This window comes from Anabrus simplex, chromosome 6 (assembly GCF_040414725.1).
Source record: "Anabrus simplex isolate iqAnaSimp1 chromosome 6, ASM4041472v1, whole genome shotgun sequence".
Taxonomy (NCBI): domain Eukaryota; kingdom Metazoa; phylum Arthropoda; class Insecta; order Orthoptera; family Tettigoniidae; genus Anabrus; species Anabrus simplex.
In genome coordinates, this window is record NC_090270.1 from 167,228,926 (window position 1) to 167,251,556 (window position 22,631).

At 39.9% G+C, this 22,631-nt stretch overlaps 1 protein-coding gene across 3 annotated transcripts in view; it reads left to right on the top strand.

Annotated features, from left to right (window-relative positions):
* Positions 1–12,542: 12,542 nt before the first annotated feature.
* The window catches only part of Axn (protein axin), a 293,900-nt gene continuing 283,811 nt past the window's right edge, over positions 12,543–22,631 (top strand). For 2 of the 3 annotated variants that reach the window (XM_067150025.2, XM_067150027.2), the window contains exon 1: positions 12,543–12,782. The gene's annotated coding sequence lies outside the window, so the exon portion shown is untranslated. The remainder of the gene's footprint in view (positions 12,783–22,631) is intronic. The other variant, XM_067150026.2, reaches the window with a different exon arrangement.

Below are 22,631 nucleotides of genomic sequence, written 5' to 3' on the forward strand. Positions count from 1 at the left end.
TTACACCTAACCTCTGAGTGTGTGCTTCTATTTTGAATCTCACAGCGTCCATTTTATCCCTATATTCTTCAATATTGGCATACTCATCTTCATATTTCTTATCACTCCCTTCTTCCTGCAAAATCAAGTCCAGTATTTGCTCATCTAAGATCGAAAGTTCTTGAAATAACCGTTCCAATTTTACGGACATTAACCTAACATCTTCGTCATCTAGTAAAAGCTCATCTAGTAAAAGTCGGGAGGTTTTCGTGAATGATATCCTCACAGGTTTCCGTTTCTTACACAAATTCTCCATTGTGGCACGTGCAGTTATACTTATCACGTCGGGGTCACCAAATTAAATGTTGGGTTAGACACTCGCGCACTACCCGTGTCACAGATCCTTGCACCAACATTAAAAAACTACAGAACATCATCTATACATGTAAACACAGTTCAAAACACAGAACATACTTTCACACGAGATTTAATTCTCCAGACATCTACAAACCACAAACAATCACACCATTTTCTTTTTTACACACTCCCAGAGTTCTCCATTTCCAAAGAGTACATAACCAAGTTCAAGGAAGTAAACAACACAAAGAACACATATTACTGGTTTCTCACAAATGGGTAAACAGAATTTAATGAAAACAAGTATGTAAAGTCGGACAATGAAGAACTACAGCCTGCGCTATAAATGCTTTTATTTACCCTGGCTGAAATGGTAGTTTAGGGGAAGGCGCCTAAAATGTAATTATTAATTACCTATGTTATGCCGAAAAGCATTACGTAACAAAAGTTATAGAGAACATGGGCGCCCATGTCCGGGGGCTAGCTCTCAGGGAAAGGAAAAAATCTAATATAGTCAGCTGTTTTTCTTTCAAGAAAATGGTTTTAAAATCGGTATTACGTAGAAGTGGTAGGGGGATACCGTGTGTGGTATTATACCGTGGAATACAAGTCGACATTCATCTTCCAAAATATTAAAAATACTACATACCCCCAGGTCAGCCCCCGCCCTCCCCCACTACAAACTATCCTATGTGCGTCCATGATAGGGAATACCATTTCCGATCATCCTCTATACGACACTAATCAGAGACAAATAATGGAAGGGGCCGACAGTTCGAAGAACGAAGGTATCGACATAAGAAAGATAAGGGCTACGAAGGACGTGAAAATGAAGGACTCCCAAGGCATCCATATATAATACTGTCGGGGTAAGAAAGGAGGATTCACTATACATTAAATGCCCTAATATCACAGAGTCGGAAGAAAACTAAATACGAAGGCCTACAATATAAAAAGTTCTTGACATTTTTCAACAATAACAATAACTTTGCATTGACCATTGTTTGTTGTGATGTGCTTTGTATATTCTGCTGCCCATCATCTCCGATAGATGGGATTACTGCTGCGTACTGTACCGAGTATAACAGCTAGGGATGCCACTTTTTGATATACGAAGTAAGGGACATTTACCTAAAAATACTGGATTTTTCACAAAAATACGGGACAGTTCATAAATACTTGAAAATCAAACGTTGGTTACCAATTTCACTTAGATTTTAATTAATTTCATTAACAGAATAAGATAATTATTGAAATTCGTAAAAGAAACTAACTTACACCCTCTTAATAGTACATACACTACAGTAATATACGAAGACAGTGGCATTAGGTATGACAAAACATGCAGAAAAGAACATTATTAGAACAAACTTATTTTTCTCTATCTCTACTTCATATTTGATTAGATGACTTTAAATATTGCATTGTCTAACTGTATCATGCCATGGAACTCTCGACAAGATATGTTTACAGTAATTAGTAGTTCACCTGTAACCACATCTACTGAACACCTGTTTCTACTGCCTGACCACTTGTTAGACATTAAGGAGAAAATGCGTTCAACAAATGCATTTGACCCAGGAACACTTATAACAAAAGACATAAGTTTTTCTAATTTTGTTAGTTTGTGTTCTCCTTTATGACTACTGTAGTAAACACTGACAACCAGTTGTTTGAGGCATCTTCTGTAGCCTACTCTCCAAAATACTGGCGGGAATGTTCCCAAGGAGATCTGACTCACCGCCATGAGATAGAGAGAATTCACGCGCACAGATGGACCATCGGATTGGATCTTGTGTATGACGATTCCCTACTATTTTGATATGACGTTACTCGTTTAACTTTCTTCTTAGGAGCTATATCGACTGAATTTTCATCAGAATCTGACATCTTAATACTGATGTCTTCGATGAGCTTTGATAACTTCACAATTTACGTAGATTTAGGCTCAAACAGCATGAACAACCACGTTGGAAATTTGAATGGAAGACCTACGGAAATAGGCGACGGAAGACGAGTTAAATAACCCAGCATGTTCATCTCTACCTCCAAATGGTTCCAAAGAGAAAACATAATGGAGCTACTTTGAACTTCAATGCACTCAAATCGATTACGGATTTTAAAATATTTAGAGACAACAAAAAAATGACAACTCGTTTTTACGGGACAACAGTTCATAATACGGGACGCATAATTTTCACCTCAAATACGGGATGTCCCGTACAATACGGGACAGGTGGCAACTCTAGTAACAACCTGCCTGAATATTGGCGAGTAGTAGCTGGAGAGTTATATATCTCCCTCTTCTTTAGCATGCCATTCCTCTGGTTCATAACTTTTCTGATACTACCGGTGCGTAAACACACAGATTCCCTTCTCTGAGGTACTGATTGAAATGAGCAGTGTGCAGACTTTACGAAATAATGACAGAAGAGTGTTCGCTGCTGTCCGCAGCCTGGTCATTCCGGTTCTGGACTTGTAGACTGTTCGTTAAAAGTGAGAAAATGTGCAGCTTTTCATTTGATCGAGTATTTCACATGAGAGCATTGCTTTTAATCCTGACATTTCTTCTGAAGCCAGTGTAATGATCTGTGTTGACTTCAGTTGGGAAAACCACGAAGACAGTCTTTCTGAGAATTCCGCAGTGAAGCACGGGTAGGATCTACATCAGCTAGTTCTTTTTAAAAAAATGGGTTTAAAAGGGAGTTGACAACCATAGGTTATCGTTGCCCAATCGTATTCCACTTTCTTAAAAAGGCGACCAAACATTGAAATTTAAGTTTTATGTTTCTAAGTACCTGGAAACACCGTGGTTAAGTTGGTGTAGACATTTAAATTTTTAAAAAATAGAATCTAGGGCCTAGTCAAGGTGTGGTGGTTTGCGAAATTTAGAAAATGTTCTGCGTCTAAGAAAAGAAAATCCTGATTCAGTTTCACTAAAAGAGTTTAAAAAATCAGATATTTGTTTGCTTACTTCATTTTAGGTGCCGGACTGAGTCGATAGAAGCGCTGGCCTTCTGAGCCCAAGTTTGCGGGCTCGATCTCGGTTAAGTATTCTGGTATTTGAAGGTGCTCAGATACTCCAACCTCGTATCGGTATATTTACCGACATGTAACGGGACTCCTACAAAATTCTGGCACCTCGGTGTCTCCGAAAACCGTAAAAGTAGGTGGTTAGTGGGACATAAAACCAATAGCATTATTGTTTGTATTATCTACATTTTTGTCTGTACATTGCTCAGAATTTAAAAAGAATTGTATTTCTGTATCGGTCAATCAATACTGATCTGCATTTAAGGCAGTCGCCCAGGTGGCAGATTCCCTATCTTTTGTTTTCCTAGCCTTTTTTAAAATGATTTAAAGGACATTGGAAATGTATTGAACATGTCCCTTGGTAAGTTATTCCAATCCCTAACTCCCCTTCTTATAAATGAATATTTGTCCAAATTTGTCTTCTTGAATTCTAACATTACCTTCATATTGTGATCTTTCCTACGTTCAAAGACGCCACTCAAACTTATTCGTCGTCGCCATAAGACCTATCTGTGTCGGTGCGACGTAAAGCCGCTAGCAAAAAAAAAAAAAAAAAAAAAAAAAAAAAAAAAAAAAAAAAAACTTATTCGCGTGCTAATGTAATTCCACGCCACTTCTCCGCTGACAGCTCGGAACATACCACTTAGTCGAGCAGCTCGTCTCCTTTCTCCCAAGTCCTCCCAGCTCAAACTTTGCAACATTTTTGTAACGCTACTCTTTTGTCGGAAATCACCCAGAACAAATCGAGCTGCTTTTCTTTGGATTTTTTCCAGTTTTTGAATCAAGTAATCCTGGTGAGGGTCTCATACACTGGAACCTTACTCTAGTTAGGGTCTTACCAGAGACTTATATGCCCTCTCCTTTACATCCTTACTACAACCCCTAAATGCCTTCATAATCATGTGCAGAGATCTGTACCCTTTATTTACAATGATATTTATGTGATTACCCCAATTAAGATATTTCCTTATATTAAGACCTAGGTACTTACAATGATCGCAAAAAGGGAACTTTCAACCCATCAACGCAGTAATTAAAACTGAGAGGACTTTTCCTATTTGTGAAACTCACAACCTGACTTTTAACCCCGTTTATCATCATACCATTGCCTACTGTCCACAGTAAAAAGAAAATACACTTTTTACACTTCCCTAATGTCTGTCTGTCTGTCTGTCTGTCTGTCTGTCTGTCTGTCTGTCTGTCTGTCTGTCTGTCTGTCTGTCTGTCTGTCTGTCTGTCTGTCTGTATGTATGTATGTATGTATGTATGTATGTATGTATGTATGTATGTATGTATGTACACGCATCACGAGAAAACGGTTGAAGAGAATTTAATGAAAATCGGTATCTAAAGTCGGGGAATGAGCCACTGCAATCTAGGTTATAAATCATTTTATTCACTCTGAGTGAAATGGTAGTTTAGGGGAGGTGGTGGTGGTTATTGTTTTAAGATGAAGTACAACTGGGCAACCATCCTCTATATAACACTAATCAGAGAGAAAAAATGGAAGGGGTCAGACACTTCGAAAAATGAAGGTATCGACCAAAGGAAGACAAGGGCCACGAAGGGCGTGAAAATGAAATACTCCCTAGGCCTCCATACGTAATACCGTCGGGGTCGGAAAAGAACCAAGGAAGGTCAGATAGGATGGATGAAAGTGAGGAGCCAGGCACAAGTAAGTGGAAGCAATGCCAGGACTCAGCTAAGGGCCCCGTGTTCGCCATCCCACTCTCCAAAGTTCAGAGCCCCTGGTGCTAGTTTAGGGGAAGGCCTAAAATTTAATTCTCAAATATTTATGTTAATAGTCGTCCTGTCGATAAATACTGCTTACTAAAAGTTATGCAGAATTAAATTTCCGATCATTTATGTCTTATGTATTTTTACCGTACCGGCTATGATAACTGAGATATTCATGAATTTGTATTTTTCTTGCTAAGTCCATTTCAACGCCGAGTCACGAGAAAATGCGTAAAGAGAATTTAGTGAAAACCGGTATATAGAGTCGGGGAATAAGAAACTAAAGTCTAAGCTATAAACAATGTTATTCACTCTGGATGAAATGGTAGCGTAGGGGAAGGCGCCTAAAATGTAATTCTTAAATACCTATGTCATTGGTCTTATTTATTTTATTTTATTTTATTTTATTTTATTTTATTTTATTTTATTTTATTTTATTTTATTTTATTTTATTTTATCTATTTATCGTATGGCAAGTATACAAAAGAAAAATAAAATTTACACTATATACAAGGACAAGAATGTTGGTAGCGGTCACATTTACAAATCAATATCCAGTTGCTGTAGCCATTCTAAGAAGGGGGGTGTAGCACTGATGGCATTTTGGGCTGGTCCACCATACTTCCTCAGAGGGCACTCCTCAATAATGTGCTGCACTGACTGGAAAGTGGCTCCGCAATCACAGGCAGGGGATTCTGGAAGTCCCCACTTATGTAGCATGGCATTACATCTAGCGTGGCCTGTTCTTAAACGGTTGAGTTTAGACCATTGGTGTCTCTTCAGGCAGTGCCGGATTAAGGTGTTTGGGGGCCTTGGGCTATTTAAAAATGTGGGGCCCCTTCTTCGTAACCAAGCTCGCCCCGCCCCCCAGGCAGCGCCGGGGTAGGTACCTGGGTCTTCAGGGGTGGCAGTCATTATTGCTACCACTACACCAACAAGATCAGCAATTTATTATTTACGACTCCAAGTATTCCATACAATGTGACTGAAGTTTAAAATACACACTAGGATTCCCTTTCATTGTTCCTCAAACCATCTGCCTAATGCTCATGCTTTCCAATTCTGTAAAGACCTAATATCTCTTAAAACAGCAGACTTAGATATTACACTATTCACTTACATGTAAAAGATTCCAATTCACCAGTAACAGTCTCTTCGGTCTTCAATGCACTTGTAGACTTCCTGTCTAAAATGTTGATATTTTTGGCAACTTTTCAATTTCTTTCAAATGTTGTTCTTTTAATTTACGTTTTATGGCACCACTAGGATATTTTCTATCCATTTTACAAGAACATTACAGTTGTAACTTACGAATGGTTCAATAATCAGAGGTGAACTGGAAGTTCTCTTCCTGATGCAAAGATATAGTATAACATGCGCATTCCACCGTGCTTCTCCTGTCCCCTCCCGCTCACTTCCTAGACCTCTTCTCCCTTTACTCCTCTGCCCGTACTCGCAAGCTGCCAGATATAAATTTTCGTCAACAATAACCTTTACAGTAATTACAGTGCGTAAGAAGCGAGGATTCGTGTCTCCGGACGGTAACTGATTCTAGCAGTGATGAAATACTAACGCGGACAGATGATAAGAAGGAAGGAAGAGTGCGTGTTCGATATTTTGCGAGCGTAAATATTCATATTCATGAACGGAGGTGGAGCAGCAGGCCTTTTTATACAATTTTAGGTTTGGTGAAGGGCCGGGGCCCCTTGGCACACGGGGCCAGCCCCTTTAGCCCCCCCCCCTCTTAATCCGGCCCTGTCTTCAGGTGATAGGATAGGACCAATCTTCTGATGTAACTACTACTACATACTAAGTACTACATAACAGAATTGATAGAGAATACAATTTCCAATCATTTATATTTTATACAGTTTTACCGTACCGACTATGATGAGAGTGGTATTTGAGAATCGGAAGGAAACTAAATATGAAAGCCTACAATATCGAAAGTTCATAAAATTGATCAATTACTTTGACCATTGTTTGTTGTGATGTTTTGTTTCTTATGCTGACACTCCTCTCCGATAGATGGCATTACTGCTGCGTACCGAGTACCGACTATAACAGCCTGCCTGAATATTGGCAGGAAATAGCAGGAGAATTAAATAACTTTCTTCTCCAGCATACCATTCCTCTGGTGCATACGTTTTCTGATACTCCTGGTACGTAACAACGCTGGTTCATCATAGTATTCCAGGTATTCGATCCCTACTCTGACGCGCTGATAGGAATGATAGAAATGATCAGCGTGCGCACTTAACGGAATAATAGCAGAGGCTCACTTATGACCTGGTCTAGAATTACATTTTCGGCCTATTCCGAATTGTAGCTTCATCATCATCTCCGTACAGGCCATGAAGGGGTGGAAGGTAAAGGCTTCCACTATCCGTAACCTCGGCACTTAGTGGGGTAGAGTGGTTAGCTCTACGCCCGCCTTTGCCCCCAGGAATTAATCTGGTACTCATTTTTGGTGTAAGCTGAGTGAACCTCAGAGCCATGTGCACCTCCGGAAATGGAAATCTCCTTTCTTAAATTTTACGATTTCCTGGCGGGGATTCGAACCCATGTTCCGGGCGAACCGAGCATGCCTTTACCGCCTCGGCCAGGCAGCCCCCAAATTGTAGCTTCACAATTCACTAAATAACTCAAAATTCAACCCTGAAATGAGCCGTTTCTCAAGAAAAACTTCTTCACTTTTATTAAATTCTACATTCATTTTATTCCAAATTAGCGGCCAAGAGGGGGTTTCTCCTCTGGCTTGGAAGAAAAAATTGCCTCTAAGTCAAATATATATTGTCCCCCGCCAGTGTAGTGAATTGAGATTTTCCAACTCATGGGGTACTCCTAGGAAACAGAGAGTAAAAGGGCATAGATTTTGCCCTGGGACTCTCCACTCTTCGCGCCCCCTCTCCCAAATAAGACAGTTCACGGTTCATGGTTGTCTGCGGCCTGGTCATTCCAATTCTGGAACTTTGGACTGTTAGACCGGCAGCGTACTACTGTTCGTTTAAAGAGAGAAAATGTGCGGTTTTTCATTTGATCGAATATTTCATATGATAACATTGCTTTTAATCGTGACATTCCTACTGGCGTCATTGTAATGACCTATGTTGATTTCAGTTGGGAAAACCACTAAGGTAGTCTTTCTGAGGATGTTAAAAGGCAGGTGGAGAGTGAGAGTGTACCATTAGGCTATAACGAATATTCCCCAACTTGATTGTGACTGATGGTAGGCAAGCGGGCCTACCGTTACAATGAAAATTCCCTAACCCAGTCTTCACATAAAGAAAAAGTTTAGTGACTTCTCCATCGCTTTTCTAGGGTAAGGTCAAGTGTTATGCAATTTATTGCAATCTTACTCACAATTTGTACACTTCCTAACCTAGAATTCTGTACACATTGTAGAATTACGTAACGAAGCGCGGGTACGTCGGCAAGTTATTATATAACCGGCCTGGTGGTTACGTCAAGTTGGTCGTCAAGTTTGTATGTTCTAACACCGTGGATAGCATGTTCGAGTTCCGTTGATCGAAACAATTTTCACCATTAGAATGTTGGCCGGAAGGGTAGGAGAGGTGGTGTTATACAATATATTTCTAATCATTAGATTGCATGCCAAGAGCCTGAATTCATTTCCAAACCTATCCGTAGTGCTCATATGGAGTGAGGGCATATGGCGCTGTTAATGTGATTCGTCCGTCGGATAGCGACGTTAAACCTTCAGCAGACTGCTTGGTGCTATTCGGAAGGAGTAAGCTCTGTACTATCTTTTATCACGTCATTCATTTCAACTCATTCGCTCTGATTAGGCCGTTGTCAGAAAGGGCATCCGATCGTAAAAACTCGCCACGAAGATTCATTTCACTTCATAGTGGTGGTTGTGGTGATTATTGTTTTAAGAGGAAGTACAACTAGGCAACCATCCTCTATATAACACTAATCAGAGAGAGAGAAAAATGAAGGGGTCCGAAACTTCGAAAAATGAAGGTATCGGCCAATTAAGACAAGGGCCACGAAGGCCGTGAAAATGAAAGACTCCCTAGCCCTCGCAAACCTAATAGCGTCGGGGTCGGAAAAGAACAAGAGTTGACCCAGGGAGGTTGGATAGGATAGATGAAAGTGAGGAGCCTGGCACAAGTAAGTGGAAGCAATGCCAGGACTTAGCTAAGGGCCCCGTGGTCGCCAACCCACGCTCCAAAGTTCAGAGCCTCTGGGGCCCCTTTTAGTCGCCTCTTACGACAGGCAGGGGATACCGTGGGTGTTGTTCTACCGCCCCCACCCACAGGGGGTTTTCACTTCATACCCGACCAAGCAGAAAACCGGACACACCGGGCGAGTTGGCCGTGCGGTTAGGGTCGTGCAGCTGTGAGCTTGCATCCGGGAGATAGCGGGTTCGAACCTGACTGTCGGCAGCCCTAAAGATGCTATTCCATGGTTTCCCATTTTCACACCAGCGACCGCTGGTCAGCCCGAAGGCCTGCAGATTACGAGGAGTCGTGTGGTCAGCACGATGTATACCCTCGGCCGTTATTCTAGGCTTTCGAGACCGTGACCGCCATCTCACCGTCAGATAGCTTCTCATTTCTAATCACGTAGGCTGAGTGGACCTCGAACCAGTCCTCAGGTCGAGAGAAAAATCCCTGTCCTGGCCGGGAATCGAACCCGGGGTCTCCGGGTGAGAGGCAGGCACGCTACCCCTACACGTTGAAATAATGCTTCAAAAAAGGAAATTACCTGTCTTTTCTTATATACTCTCGAGTACATGCTATAATTAATATACGGTAACGTTATTGCAGAACGTGACAATTATGTTTGATCCGTTCGCCCTCTAGAGTTGGTCTCTTGGACACTCCCCCCATCCAGAGCTCAGTGAGGGATCACACCTCTATCGCTTCAAGGTCAGTGTCCTGGAAAGTGAGACATGTGGTCGGGGATACAACAAGGGGAGGACCAGTACCTCACCGAGGAGGCTTATGCTGAACAGGGGCTTGTGGGGGTGGGAAGATGTGAAGAGGGAAGAAGCGGCCGTAGCTTTACATTAGGTACCATAACGGCATTTGCCCGGAGAAGAAGTAGGAAACCTGAGAAAACCACTTCGAGGATGGCTGAGGCGGGAATCGAACCATCTCTACTCAGTTGACCTCCCGAAGCTGAGTGGACCCCGCTCTAGTCCTCGCACTACTTTTCAAATTCCGTAGCAGAGCCGGGAACCGAATCCGGACCTTCGTGCGTGGCAGCTAATCGCACTAACTACAATCAATCAATCAATCAATCAATCAATCAATCAATCAATCAATCAATCAATCAATCAATCAATCAATCAATCAATCAATCAATCAATACTGATCTGCATTTAGGGCAGTCGCCCAAGTGGCAGATTCCCTGTCTATTGTTTTCCTAGACTTTTCTTAAACGATTGCAAAGAAATTGGAAATTTATTGAACATCTCCCTTGATAAGTTATTCCAATCCCTAACTCCCCTTCCTATAAACGAATATTTGCCCCAATTTGTCCTCTTGAATTCCATCTTTATCTTCATATTGTGATCTTTCCTACTTTTAAAGACACCACTCAAACTTTTCGTTCACTGATGTCATTCCACGCCATCCCTCCACTGACAACTCGGAACATATCACTCAGTCGAGCAGCTCGCCTCCTTTCTCCCAAGTCTTCCCACCCCAAACTTTGTAACATTTTTGTAACTCTACTCTTTTGTCGGAAATCACCCAGAACCAACCGAGCTGCTTTTCTTTGGATTTTTGTTTTTTTGTTCTTGAATCAAGTAATCGTGGTGAGGGTCCCATACGCTGGAACCATACTCTAGTTGGGGTCTTACCAGAGACTTATATGCCCTCTTCTTTACATCCTTACTACAACCCCTAAATGCCCTCATAACCATGTGCAGATTTCTGTACCCTTTATTTACAATCATATTTGTGTGATTACCCCAATGAAGATCTTTCCTCATATTAAGACCTAGGTACTTACAACGATCCCCAAAGGGAACTTCCAACCCATCAACGCAGTAGCCTAATTAAAACTGAGAGGACTTATCCTATTTGTGAAACTCACAACCTGACTTTAATCCCTGTTTATCATCATACCATTGCCTACTGACCATCTCACAACCTTATCGAGGTCATTTTGCAGTTGCTCACAATCGTGTAACTTATTTATTACTCTGTACAGAATAACATAATCTGCGAAAAGCCTTATCTCTGATTCCACTTCATTACACATATCATTGATATATATAAGAAAACATAAAGGTCCAATAATACTGCCTTGAGGAATTCCCCTCTTAATTTTTACAGGGACAGATAAAGCTTCACCTACTCTAATTCTCTGAGTTCTGTTTTCTAGAAAGATAGCCACCCATTCAGTCACTCTTTTATCTAGTCCAATTGCACTCATTTTCGCCAGTAGTCTCCCATGATCTACCCTATCAAACACCTTAGATAGGTCAATCGCGATACAGTCCAAGTGACCTCCTGAATCCAGGATATCTGCTATATCTTGCTGGAATCCTACAAGCTGAGCTTCAGTGGAATAACCTTTCCTAAACCCAAACTGCCTTGTATCAAACCAGTTATTAATTTCGCAAACATGTCTAATATAATCGGAAAGAATGCTTTCCCAAAGCTTACATGCAATGCATGTCAAACTGACTGGCCTGTAATTTTCAGCTACACAGGGGCTACTATAGCAACTCTCCAATCATTTAGTATAGCTCCTTCATGCAAACAATAATAAAATAAGTAGGCCTACTTCAGATATGGTACTATATCTCAACTCATTGTCTTTAGTATATCGCCCAAAAGCTTATCAATTCCAGCTGCTTTTCTAGTTTTCAACTTTTGTATCTTACTGTAAATGTCAGTGTTGTCATAGGTAAATTTTAATACTTCTTTGGCATTAGTCACCTCCTCTATCTGTTCATTATCCTTGTAACCTACAATCTTTACATACTGCTGACTGAATACTTCTGACTTTTGAAGACCCTTGTATACAGTACACACCACAGATGTCTTAAATATGAAAAAAAATTTGCGTCGAAGCTTGCGGGAGATGATAGCTGAACATTTTTCTTCTGAAATCCTTCTATTCACGTTCAGCCAGTAGCGGCAGTAAGGGAAAGTTTTTTCGTATTAAATATCCCTTGTGACGGGAAATATTTCGCAGTTGGTGACAGTGTATCTTATGGATGTCAAAGTAAAATGGCAGATCCGGAAGCTCTTAACTTCTTAGTACAATTTAATTGATGTTTATATTGCTGACGGCAGATATTTGAGAATAAAAATAAAGTGAAAGGTTTATAAAACTACTTTTGATTTTCATCGTGGTACTTGTTTTGCTTATAGAAATAATCGTTCATTTGTATATAGATCCAATGCTGCTATGTGATTGGCTGAGCTTGAAAATGGGGTTCGAAAAACTATCGGCAGAGGGACTTGCTTGATGTCCATCAAGAAAAGTACGTCAAGTAAAGTTTCTTTTTGTTAGTGTTGACAATGTTGTTTTGTTGTGGGATGTTGTGTATGTATCATTTTTATCTGTAAATACGATACCTTGCACGATGGTGTAGTGATACTGAAATGTTCATTAGTTGGATTAACAGTACGAAAGGATTATTTGCCTGTCCCGACGGACTGTTCAGCGGCTCAGGTATTTGTAAGGTAAGTTTGTTCCCATTTGAGGACTTCGTTTCTTTAATTAATTTTATACGCTTGAAAGGAGAGGAGTATTATGGTTCGGGTTTATATTTATAGATGTTGTAGGAGGGTGGTTTAATTGTTTGTATTTATGGTTGAGAGCTTGTTAGTATATTGGTTAAATTCGAACCAAAGATTAAAATTGTGGTTATAAAACATCACTAAGAGCATGATATTCCCCCCACTTTCCAATTCGTGATCATATTTTTGACACTTGCAGGCCCACAGTACTGGTACCTTATTTGGGTTGATCTAATGTGTTGCACAAATTCAGTGATAACCTCTTTTTGTGGAATCATTGCGATTTGAGGTACTTATGTATAAATATTAGTCGTGCATCTGTAAGCTAATTGTCATTACTGATAAATAATGCAACTTATTTCAGTCATTGAATTGGTTTGAACTATATAGTCACACATACTGAATGTAAGAGGGGTTATGTTTTAAGTAAGTTTGTGAGGACTTGTGTTGTGTTGTGAGATATCTGTCTTCAAGTTACAATGATAATGTTTGAGTTATTAGACTTCGTATGCTTTACTTCTAACCGGAAAGATGGTTTATCATAGTTGTATATATATTGTTTTCTCCAGTGACAACTTTCAGGCCTTGATCCATTTACCGGCAATATGGATGGCTCTTTTTTTTTCACGTTAGCCTTCATTTCATTTTTATGGATATTTTTACGGAAGTGTTTCATCCATCTGCATGTTAGTCAGCTGTATATTGTAAATATTTACAGAGTTTCATTTCTTATCTAGTAATTCAGTAGCATGATATGAGCTGGAACTGATTTTTTATCTGGCTGGTAATACTGTTGTTTTGCCATTTCCAACATCAGTCGAGTTTTCTTCACCTACTGTGCAGGATAAATGCTAGAATATCACACTAAGTTATATTTATGTAAGTTAAGTTGCATTATGGATACCTATATTTTAGTCTCATTACGGTGGTATATTTCTAAGTAAGATACCATTAGGTATGGTTTCTTTCAGTCGTAGGTGATTGTTACTGCCCCTTTTGAAATCTAATATACTTCATTTTGCTGCAAGCATTTAAACTTATCAGAATTTTTTTACTTTTGGTGCTATCATGTCATTGATTTTCTGATGTATTGTTTCATAGGTTTTCCATATGGATATATAAAATCTGTTAATTCTGTTTGTTGATTTGTGTGACTTTGTTTGTGAAGTACCAAATTTGTGGATTGTTGAACTTTGATGGTCACTTGGGACCGTAGTAGGCTATATTATTGTAGTTTACTGGTACAAATTATGAACAGTAATTTTAAAATTTGGCTGTATGTTAGTTGCATTGCTACAAGTTAATACACCCTCAAGGTACCTGTCTTCTGTCTCTCCCTTTTTTTTTGCATCTATGTCCACTGCTCTTATATAGATGGAACTCGTATGTTTTATTGCTAATAATTTCAGATTTTCAAACTTAAATAGGTCATATGCAACAGCATGTCTTTTGACTGATTTGTTCAGTCAGGTCTAGTTCTTGTACCACAGACGAAAGAAGTTGATATTGACCAGTAACTCAACAATTACCTGAATAAGAGCAAATCCTTATTCAGCTCATCCTAGGTATTTCTGGGGCTGTTGGAGCCTCGCTCATCTCGAATTTTGGCCAGTTGTCCTTGTCCTTCACTCCCTGGTGCCATATGGTTTAGTACCGGTAACATAATTAAAAACAGTTTATGATCCTACTCAGTGTTTGACGGTGTGGGGGAAGGTATAACAATTTAGAGTCTGATTTGTTGTCTGTATGCTGTACAATAAAAGTTGATAATTATTTTATATTAATTTGGATGTAAGAGGGGAAGTATTGTATGTGCACTTTTTGGTGATAGATTCTTGTATTGGGTTGAGGAGTAAGGAGGGAGCACTGCCAGTTCCGGTAATACTGCCAACTGAATGGAAATGAAATTTGAATGATCGATCGATATGAATTTTCTAAACCTTTATTATCTTACGCCAACAACTGTCACACACACAATATATAATATTATATAACATTTTTTGATGCAAAACTTGTTTTTAGCATGAATTATATAGTTTAGCTTTGCTGTGTAAAAAAAAAAAAAAAACAGTACGAGTACGTAAATTGTACGCCAGATGTCGCACAGCGATCATAAGCGATTCTTAGTTTGTGTTTCAAAGGTTGCCAATACGAATCTCGAAGATAACTGAGGTCGACCGATTCAGCACTAGGGTATCTATCTATCACTAAAAAGTGCGCGTACAATAAAGTTATCTCTAGTCTGGTAATGATTAAAAAGAGATGCAGTCGCCTTATTTATTAAATGATACTGCTTTTGCTTGGCAATTATTTTTCAGTTGCTCTTTCAGATGCTTATTGCTTGTGAATTAGTACGCTTATTGTACCCTGAGCTCCAGTTTTTGACCAAGGCTATAACATGAAAGGAGTGTCAAAACTAAATTTGTGGCGCTATAGCCTCAAAGGGCCATGGCCTACCAAGTAACTGATGCTCAACCTCCAGAAGACCTGCAGATAACAAGGTGTCATATGGTCGGCACGGCGAATCCTCTCTACCGTTATTCTTGACTATCTCACCCTCGGAAAGCTCCTGAATTGTAATCACGTAGGATGAGTAGACCTCGGACCAGGCCTCGGATCCAAGTAAAATTGCCTGGCCTGGAATTGAACCAGGGCCTCAGGGCAAGAGGCAGGCACGTTAATCCTACACTGCGGGACTAGATTTAAGAAGTCTTAATGAAGTAAGATATTTCTTTTTGATAGAAACCAGCAATGTAATGACACATATTTAAATGAGCAATATCTTTTGATCTATCTTATAGAGTCGTTTATGATTTGAATACGGTTGTGGCCTGTAAGTTGAAGTTCTGAAATATACCATACATGGTAGGCCTACCTTCATTAGAACAGACAATTTTTTATGCTCCCCGAATGAGGATGCCCAGCCTATAACTTAAGCTTCGTTCAGAATTTTTAAAATTCAGTATAGCCTATTTTATAAAACAAACCAGTGCAGTGAATCTGATTGATCAAAATAATTTGTTTCTTCTGTTTATTGACGTGGCGTAGGTGATGATTTAAATGTTACTACCTTAACTCTTAATTGTCCACTTTTTATTTTACTATAACTCCATATTTTATAACAGCTTTGAATGTTGGGTCATACTTTGTACAATTTTGGGGGACATATTGTAGGCTATTCTGATTTTATGTAAGAAATTTCTATTTTTAGCATAGGCCTAATAATTTATATTCCATCAAGCAAGTGGCTGCGTGGTTTGCTTCACATAGCTATCAACTTGCAGCCCTGAAGATGGTTTTCTATTATTTCCCATTTTCACGCCAGGTAAAAGCTGGGACTGTACCTTAAGGCCACGGTTTCTTCCTTCTCACTCCTAGCACTTTCCTATCCCATTGTCGCCATAATATCTATGTATGTCGGTGTGACATTTAAAGTAAATCGTAAAATAAACATTTATATTTTACAAATATTACTAATGTTAGGATTGCTTAAATAATTTCCTACAAGATTGCTCGTTACCTAATTGGTAATTCTTACAACCCACAGCCCACTGGGACATTGCAGTACAGTATAACTCCTGTTCCTTTCATGTAAATGTTTTCTAAACTTGACTGATCTAAAGTACACTTAGTACAGTAGCTTTAACCTTTTTTCCAGTTTTTCTGCTATGGCATGTTCGTAATGTTTTTCGTATGTACACTCAGCTTAATCACTCGATGATATTAATAGCCTAACTAAAACAGACGTAGGTTAAAAATTTCTAAACACTAAATTTTACACTATTGAGAATCTTCCACCGTTTTGATACTTTATTTTGCCTTTTGGCAAATTTTTTATTTATATGTTAACAGTACATGTTTCGTTCCTTGTTTAGGAACATTCTCAGCTGTTATAGTGGCTTAGGTGAATGGTTAAGTTTTTAAAATACATAGATTTACAAATACATTGATTCACTTAAAAACTAAATACGAATTAAGATAGATGATATTAAAAACAGTGTGGGGTTAGTGTGTTACTGGTATGAGAGCAGATGATTACATGGTTGATTGACTTAAAACTATGTCTATTCATTAGAATAGTTGTTCAAAAAATTTTTCACTTTGTTACATAAAAAGTCTGTATGCAATTAAAATTATTAAAAAAATGTTTGACTTCGTAACATTGTTCGAATTGTTGAAAGTTTTTCTTCCTTTCCTTCCAGGTAAGTTGTTGTATGTTGTGTGCTTGCTTATAGAGCTTTTGACTGAGTCTAATGTGGAAACTTTTGGAGCTGATTGCTGATCTATTAATGTGAAGGGAGCCTCGTTTCAAATTTCTTGCTATAGCTGAATTCCGATTCTACTGTGACCCTGGAGGGACGTTTGATGCTGCTTTGCGTGTGGTGAAGTATATTTCAGCTATAGCTATAATTCAGCTATAGCAAGAAATTTGAAACGAGGCTCCCTTCACATTAATAGATCAGCAATCAGCTCCAAACGTTTCCACATTAGACTCAGTCGAAAGCACTATAAGCAGGCACACAACATACAACAACTTACCTGGAAGGAAAGGAAGAAAAACTTTCAACAATTCGAACAATGTTATGAAGTCAAACATTTTTTAAAGAATTTTAATTGCATACAGACTTTTTATGTAACAAAGTGAAAATTTTTTTGAACAACTATTCTAATGAATAGACATAGTTTTAAGTCAATCAACCATGTAATCATCTGCTCTCATACCAGTAACACACTAACCCCACACTGTTTTTAATATCATCTATCTTAATTCGTATTTAGTTTTTAAGTGAATCAATGTATTTGTAAATCTATGTATTTTAAAATCTTAACCATTCACCTAAGCCACTATAACAGCTGAGGATGTTCCTAAACAATGAACGAAACATGTACTGTTAACATATAAATAAAAAATTTGCCAAAAGGCAAAATAAAGTATCAAAACGGTGGTAGATTCTCAATAGTGTAAAATTTAGTGATTAAATTTTGATACGGAAAATGAAGCTGATTACTTGCGGTTAAAAATTTGTCGGCAAATTTCTGCTTGTAATGTAAGTTACTTGATTTCAGACATATTTTGAATAATTATTGGTAAACATTTTTTAAAACATGTTTCTTTTAATTAGGTTAACTTATATGGACATATTAAGACAATATTTGCTTATTTAGACTATTTCAAGATTTTTAAGGTGAAATATTAAAACATCATTTCAGCAGGCTGTTGAGTTAAATTGCATGTAGATATGCCATTTTTAATATTTAAAGGTTTTTACATAGGCTTATAGCTTTCTTGTTGGACGTCCACTCTGCATGCGTGATTACAATTAAGGAGCTATCTGACGCCATGGCGCTTGGTTTGGTTAATAGCGTACTTTACTGAAGGAGGTCTGCAAAGTATAGAACTTCTAGGCTACACATAGACCGCTGTGTGCATCATTGCCTCTGTTGTGACCTACTGTAAATGAAAACCTTTTGCTAGTAAATTATTTTTGTGTTGAATGTTCATTGCGAGTATTTTCAAATTTGTCTGCCTGATCTACTGTATGTAAAATGACATTTAATTTCTGTCTGTATTACATGGTATGGTTTTGGGGAATTACAAAGCAGTTTATTTTACTTACAGTTGGCCTAACTTAGACTGTACCAAAATTGAATATTTTGAGTGTACGGTATGTATGCTGAGTGCTTAGCCCAGACGCTGGTTTGGATCTCAGCAGCTCCGCCATCATCCGTTGGGTGGCCGAGGCGTCACTGAAAAGGCGTACTAGGGAAATGAGTGAGGTGGTTTCCCTTTGCTTTCCTCACTGAGTCAGAAGTTGCTATTACATCTCAATCTGCCAAGCCCACTGAAATGCCTGCGCTATGAGCAACATTTTCACACCATAACAGGGACTGGTTGCATAAGGAATGGCATTACTAGCATCATTCAACTCATACCTCAGTCACTTTCATGTTGTCAAAGCCAAGGATGAGAGTGAAACAGGTCGATGAAAGTAACAAATTTGTTCTAGCCTACACCAGAATACATGGTGCACTGTAAAGACTAGGTTTTGCCAGCAAAGACATATATTTTTAATAAGAGCTCATATGTTAAATTTTAGCTTTATGTGCGTCACTCTTCCCACATAGAAATATGATTCACTGTATAAAGTTTGTGGACTCTGTTGCAAACCTCATACTTTTGAGTGAACTTTGAGAAAGTTGTAAACACCACTAACAAGCAATGTAGGCTATCTTCAAAAATTTAGGTTATAGTACAGATTAAAATTCCTCTGAAAATTGCTAGTTTTTCACATCTGTTTTTAGAATTAATCTCGGTTATTGTACCAAGAAGGCTAAGCTTTAAGCTTGACTCATATGTTTTGCGAGTTATGCTGCATTAATAATATTTAATTTCAAGGAATTATGAGATAATCCCATTCAAACATGGCAGGTATGTTCTTGGATGAAAAAATGCCTTACCGTTCAAGGTACGAAGTTGGACAGTTGATTAGATGGTCTAGTTGGGATGAGTAGCTCAAATGGGAGAGCACTGGCCTTATGACTCCAAGTTGGCAGTTTTGATCCAGGCTCAGTCCGGTGTATTTGAAGGTGCTCAAATACGTTAGCCTCGCCTCGGTAGATTTACCTTCCCCTGTGGGTGGGGGTTGGTAGAATAACACCCACAGTATCTCCTGCCTGTCGTAAAAGACGACTGAAAGGGGGCCCCAGGGGCTCGGAACTTTGGAGTGTGGGTTGGTGACCACGGGGCCCTTATCTGAGTCGTGGTGTTGCTTCCACTTGTGCCAGGCTCCTCACTTTCATCTATCCTATCCGACCTTCCTTGGTCATATCTTGTTCTTTTCCGATCCCGACGCTATTAGGTTTATGAGGGCTAGGAAGTCTTTCATTTTCTTGCCCTTTGTGGCCCTTGTCTTTGGTCGATAAATTCATTTTCGAAGCGGCGGATCCCTTCCATTTTTTTCTCTCCGATTAGTGCTATATAGGGGATGGTTGCCTGGTTGTACCACAGTCAAATATACACAGTCGCGAAGCTCCTTAGTGATGAAATGGCATCCCGTTGACAGGCGGAACGACGCCAGCGCTCGCAGCGGCCAGCAAGGTCTGTCAGGTACAATTCTCTACCCAACAGCTGAATGCACCTTCCCACGTAAATTATAAACTGTAACCACCTCAGCAACTATATTAATCGTAAATTTTAAGAAAACACGTTGTTACACTAGGCTAACTTATTGCTGCAGCGTAGTAATAATACCGAAGGTAAACGACAGTAGTTCTTTTCCGAAGGAACAGCTGATCACTCCACTGTAGTTAAGGTCTGAGCCATTTTCGAAATCCTATTATTGAACCGAATTTGGTAATTTCACAGAAATCATACAACTATTAATGAACTAAAAAACTATTCAAATAATATTCGAAGATTTCAGGAACCTAAATGACTTAATTTTAACTACTTTGAAGTTTTTTTCTATGGCAATGAAAACTTTCATTGCAAAATTTCACATTGTAATCTAATCTTAGTTTCACAAATAATGACTTAGTACCTTCACAGCATTACTGTGGAAAAAGAGGTATGTACATTAAGGAATTATCATTATACCACATCAAAGCTCGTGAGCGTTCTCCTTAAACATACAGGAAGTACATAATAACCCCTGTTCTCTCGGTTCTCCTCGACTTCCTACAAGATAATTTCTGCTCCCATGACAACGAACAGGTAGCCGCGCGGTTTAGGTCACGTAGCTATCAGCTTACATTACGGAGATAATGGGTTCAAACCCCACTGTCGTCCGCCCTGAAGATGGTACCTTAATGAAGGCCACGGTCGCTTGCTTCCCACTCCAAATCCTTTCTTATCCCATCGTTGTCAAATGACATCTGTGTCGGTGCGACGTATAACTATGTTTTGCTCCTTTGACACGGGTTGATCATCTCTTTATCAATAATGTTTGTTTTGAAGAAATCTGCGGAGATTTATTTGGAATGAAACTGCATTCCATACATTCCATCTTCTCTGCTGACATAAACTGGCTGTCTTCAAAATCATTCGAACATAACTTTGTTATTGTACAAATAGTTCACATTTATCTTCAGTAGACCAGTCGTACTATTTACAGGCAATTTTCTTTTTCTTCTTTCTTTCTTAATCCGCTTGCTCTCGAGGGATGGTTTTTCCCTCGGACTCAGCGAGGGATCCCACCTTTACTGCTACAAGGGCAGTGTTCTGGAGCGTGAGACTTTGGGTCGGGGATACCATTAGGCAGGAGGATGTGTCTCGCCGAGGTGGCCTCAGCTGCTATGCTGAAGAGGGGCCTAGTGGGGTTGGGAAGATTGGGAGGGAGAGGGAAGGAGGCTGTGTCCTTAAGTTAGGTACCATTCCGGCATTTTCCCGGGGAAGTGGGAAACCACGGAAAACCACTTCGAGGATGGCTGAGCGGGGAATCGAACCCCCCTCTACTCACTTGACCTCCCGAGGCTGAGTGGAGCCGTTCCAGCACTCGTACCACTTTTTCAAATTTCATGGTAGAGCCGGGAAACAAATCCGGGCCTCCGAGGGTGGCAACTAATCACACTAACCACTACACGACAGAGGCGGACAAGCAATTTTCTACACATTGAAAATTGTAACACAGCTACGTGTTAGATGTTACGATTGCGTTAAAATCTTTTAAATTTCATAATTGGATGGATTTCCTTAGGAGTTACATTCATGTATCATTGATGAACGAAATACCTACTTACCTGAAGTTACATTTCTGAACCTTCACAATATTGTTCTATTATCCGAAAATGTAAAGAGTAGTTCAATTTATACTGTACAGATCTTTAGAAAACCTAAAGAATAATAACTCTGGTGTTTTCTTGTAAATTAGCAGTTTATTGCTCCACACACATCTCCTTTCGTAAATACCTTGTTAATTTAATAGAAAACCAATCATCTATAATGGAATTACCACACGTTTACCTCGCAAAACATACACTGACTTAGCAAATGTCATGGGATAGTCACCTAATAGCGTGTGGGGCCTCGTCTGGCCCTGCGAACTGCAGTGAGACGCCGTAGAAGTGAGTCGTCAAGTCCCTGGTAGTACTCTGGACGCAGCTGACACCAAATCGTTCGCAGAGCGGCCGCCAATGTTGGTCTGTTCGTGGGTGCAGGATCTATGACAGGGAGCCTGCGTTCCAGGACATCCCAGATATGCTCGATAGGGTTCATATCGGGGCCCCTGGGTGGCCATGGCAGTCGTTGGACCTCCGCTGCATGTTCCTGGAACCATTCCCCGGCGATGTGGCGGCGCGTTATCATTTTAAAACACCGCAGAACGGTCTGGGCACTGTAAGGCCGAACATGGGTGGAGATGGTCTCCGAGCAACTCAGCATACCGCGCACCATTCAAAGTCTCTTCCAGAACAACTAGGGGGTCCATTCCAAACCAGGAAAATGCACGCCAGACCATAACAGAGACACCAGCGCCCTGGACCACACCTTCGAGGCAGGCGGGATCCATCGCTTCATGTAGTCTGTGCCATACACGGTGCCTCGCATCGGCATGGTGCAGTTGAAATCGTGACTCGTCCGACCATATCACGTTACGCCATTGTTCCAGTGTCCCTCCCTGGTGACTGGCGACAAATGCGCGTCGTTGTGCCCGATGACGTTGGGTTAACAGTGGCACCCGTGTACGGCGCCGGCTCCCATACTCCATAGAACCCATGTTCCTACGGATTGTCCACTGGGAGACGTGTCCAGTGTTGGATTGAGCCGTGATTTGTTGCATGGTTGCCCGTCTGTTA